Here is a 3,903-nt window from a genome sequence, read left to right as displayed (position 1 = left end):
CCAAACCTAGAACTTTATCATGAACTCAAAGCTTGGGAAAAAAAAGCAAGAGAATACTGTAACAAACTTCGTACAGAGTTTGGTCTATTAATTGTTTCATGTTAGATATTCTATGTGTTTACCTCAATTGAAAAAAAAAGAATGTTTTTGCTAGTATCAGATCTGCTGTGGAATTGGTATTGTATGTCCATGAATTCTTCCTTTCTCAGCACGTGTTCCTCACTAGAAGAAAATGCTGTTACCTTTAAGCTTTGTCAAAATTTACATTAAAATACTTGTATGAGGACTGTGACGTTATGTTTTAAAAAAAAAAGGTGTTAAGTCACAAAATGCGGTAATAAATATTTCATTTTTGATTTTTTGTTAGGCTTTTGTGTTTTTAATCATGCCTAGGAGAGACTGACGTTATTGGGAAAGATGTCTTAAAAGTATTTCCTATCAGCATTGAGAAAAAAGGTTGGAATTAACAGAAACAACAAGCCTATCATCAGATTAGTAGAATGATTGGATTAAATAATGACTGAGGTTTTCTATTTCTGCTGATTATAAATATTATGTCTATATCATACAAGATTAAACAAAACTCCAAATATTCTCTCATCAGATTGTTTTTCATGGAGTTATATCTGATATCTGTATTATCTGTCTGTTAAAAACATGGATCTTCAGTTAGAGTTGTGGATGCCCGTAATCCGACAAGACTAGTAGGCCTGTGGGGGTTAAAGGTACGTGTGTGTGCGCGTATGTATGTGTGTGTGTGTATGTGCATACCTAATCACCGCAGGCTTTAACTCCGGCTGTTTAGCTCAGATATGAAGAATGACTGTAACACAGGACTAGGTTCAGAAGTTTTAGGAAGAGAAAAGCAGCTTTGAGTTTAATGAGAGTTTTACCTGTGTGAGGATTGCATAATCCAGCTTTTGAGGTGGTTTTATTGCTTTTCTTTTCTTCTTTTGTTTTCAAAGAAAAAAAAAGCCCATCAACTAATGAGGAAAAATGTTAATTTGACATTTTAAATATAAATAGCTAGTGAAGAATCATGGGTGAGGGTTGATTTTACTTAAACAAAAGCTTGTAGCATTTTGAAGCAATTAAAGGAGAGTTTGAACTAGGGAATAATTATTGTTAGAAGGTTGGCCTTATTTCACTGCACTCAGTGGCACTATCGAGTCAGTGGGAACAGGATGGGGCCCAATGAGAAGAGGAAAGTTCTGGCTTTATTTTGGGAGGTGGAGGGGAAGAGAAGTGGGAATGGGAGTGAATTTATCTTAACTTTCTAGGAAACAAACGTTACCGGTTTAACCATTTGTAAATTTGTAACCGCTGCCTGCCTTCCTCCTCCTCATTCCAAATGGCTGGTGTATTATTAAAAACTTTGACTGACAACTTTTACCTTTGGAATGTCGAAAGAGTTTCAGCCTCGTAGTTAATGTTTAATTTCTGAGCTGAGTAAATGGACCCACACTGCTGGCAGCAGAAGGGAGGATGCCAGTAGAATGGGTGTGAGGATTTATTTAGCAATCAGGTCCCACTTTGTAGGCGTCTTTTTAAGGCATTCGTATAAAATTTAAAGGATGATAAATTCCACATTTGGCTTTCATGCTTTCTGTCCTGACTAAAATCGCTTCGACCCTCAAGTCCTATAAAAAGAGCACACCCCGGGCTCCTATTTTCAAATTCTGTGGATTTTGTGGATGTGGGAAACAAGAAGGCAAGATTTGCTGTGTTTGCACTTTAAAGGGAAGTTTTTTTTTTAAATAAGTACTTTATTTGCTTGCAGATCTTTTCTTTACAATTTTAGGAGAAATGTCAGAAAATATCCTCGCAATGGTAGAAGGAAAGGGAGCAATTTTCCCTAGTAGGTTGTTGTTTTTATAATGAACTAAATATCTGTATTGCTGTGTTGTCTTTTATCTTCTTTTTTTTTCTTTTTTCTTTTTTCCTTTTGGGCTGTGCTCTCCATGAGATGTGTTGCTGAAATCCGAGGTACAATAGCGTGCAGAGATTTCTCCATCTGAGACTTACTGTTTAGTAAGGAAGGTTCCGATTTTGGTATTTTTAAGAACTGCTCAGCTGTCAAAAGCAACCAAAAACGGGAATAATGTTTTGACAGCGGTATGGTGTGAAAGGAAATACTGTAGTCTGAATAAAAATTGCTTATGCTCTGGGAAGCGAAGGGTAACAGAAAAACACCTTTTGTTTACACATACACATGTTTATAATCCCGAATTTCCATTTCTCTGAGCGGTTCTGGGCTAGGAGTTGTAGTCACCACAAATGAGGGATTTTTCTTCCAGATTTTGCTGCGTTTAAGGCGAAGAGAGGAGGGAAGCGCACCTCCGCCGGCGCGGCCGCCCCGGGCCCTGCCGCCGCGGCGGGCGGCGCTGCGGGGCGAAGAGGAGCTGCCGGGGAGCGCGGCGCCCCCCGGTCCCTCCTGGCGGCGCGGAGCGAGGCAGAGAAACCCGGCCCAGCCCAGGTTTGCGAGGGACGGGGGCACGGGGAGGGGGGAGGGAGCTCGGGAAAGGATGTGGCAAATTTGTCTAGCAGCTGTCACAAGATGGACCCCGTTTTCCCCAGCCGGAGCAGCGAGGGCTCGCACACGAGTTCCCCGCCAGTCGCGCCGTCCCCGCGCCGCGGAGGAGCGTGAGGGTCTGCCCGCGGTGCCTTCGCGAGGGGACCGGCCGGGGCCGCGAGCTTGACTGCCCCGTCCCTGCAGGGTGGTGAGGGGAAATCCAGTGCACCCAGGAAAAGTCCCCACTCCCTTCCTCACACGCGGCCGCTTCCACGAGCCGTGTTTAGAGGGGCAGGAGAGAGCTGCAGGGGTCTCTCCGCCCTGCAAGTCTTCCCTGCCGCGCCCCGGGGTTAAATCAAGAGAAAACGGGGTTGACCTTAAATTCGGCTGTACTTTTCGCAAAATAAAACCCGATGGCGCTGGACGAGCGATAGCCTGCTGCCAGGCTGGGAAAGCCGAGCGTCTTTGAACTGAGAAGGACTGTGCGAGATTAGAGGCGGGTGGGGGAAAGGTTTGAAGGCAGATTTTAATATTAATAGTTTTGGTGGCGAGAAAGAGACAGACAGAAGGGAGGTTGCTCCTCTGGGCAGAGTCTCTGCGACAGTGATGATGGATGACCCCGCACAGCTAAACAACTCCTCCCCTTCATCCCCACACGGTGTCAAAGCTACTTTACTCGCAGCTTTAGGAATAAAATAAATAAACACCCTCAGCCCCTTCCTCGCATCGATTTATGGATCATTATGAATCAATTACTGCTCTCAATATTTTCGTATTTGCTTATATAAAAAAGGGCTCTACTGCTGGAAAAAAACATCAGTCTTTGCTTTAGTAAGTAAGAAAGACAGAATCTTCCTATATAGTCCTAATAATAGTCCTAATACAGTCCTACTAATAAAACGCTACTGACAACTGGAGTTTAGGCACTTTCCAAGAGTGGCTAACCGCGGAGTTACTGGGGAGATGGTGGATATTGTAAGTGCGCATCTTAAAGAGCGACTTTCAAACTAGTGGGTTCTACTTTGCACGCAGAGAAAAGAGCAATATATCCATACGGTGCATGCAACCTCATTATTTACGTCTCCCACGAAAAAAAAGGGAGGAGCAGCAGCAGAAGTAAGCCCCGTAACAAGCGACCCCCCCCCCCCCCCCCCCCCCCCCCGCCCAAGCAGCTTAACATGGGTCTATGAGCGCCGCGAGAGTGATAGGGGCTGGGGCTGCGCGCCTGCGGGGCGGGACGCGGAGCGGACCCGAGCTCTGCGCGGTGGCTCCGTGCTAGGAGAGGGAGGCTTCAGCAGGGACAGAAAGTGTGTGAAGTTGGGTTTCTCTCGCTTTCTCTGTATTCTCCCATTTGCAGCAGTGTTTGAGGATCTCAAGGTGTTTCTATGGCT

General features: G+C 44.9%; 1 protein-coding gene across 4 annotated transcripts in view; it reads left to right on the top strand.

Moving 5' to 3' along the window:
- MEIS2 (Meis homeobox 2) overlaps positions 1 to 361 on the top strand; it is a 172,349-nt gene extending 171,988 nt beyond the window's left edge. For all 4 annotated transcript variants that reach the window (XM_064512420.1, XM_064512421.1, XM_064512423.1 and 1 more), the window contains one exon: positions 1 to 361. This exon is cut by the window's left edge and continues 1,071 nt beyond it. The gene's annotated coding sequence lies outside the window, so the exon portion shown is untranslated.
- The last annotated feature ends 3,542 nt before the right edge of the window (positions 362 to 3,903 follow it).

The sequence above is a fragment of the Dromaius novaehollandiae genome, chromosome 5 (assembly GCF_036370855.1).
Source record: "Dromaius novaehollandiae isolate bDroNov1 chromosome 5, bDroNov1.hap1, whole genome shotgun sequence".
Classification (NCBI taxonomy): Eukaryota; Metazoa; Chordata; class Aves; order Casuariiformes; family Dromaiidae; genus Dromaius; species Dromaius novaehollandiae.
The sequence above is the reverse complement of the archived record's forward strand: the minus strand, read 5'-3'. Positions and strand labels throughout refer to the sequence as shown.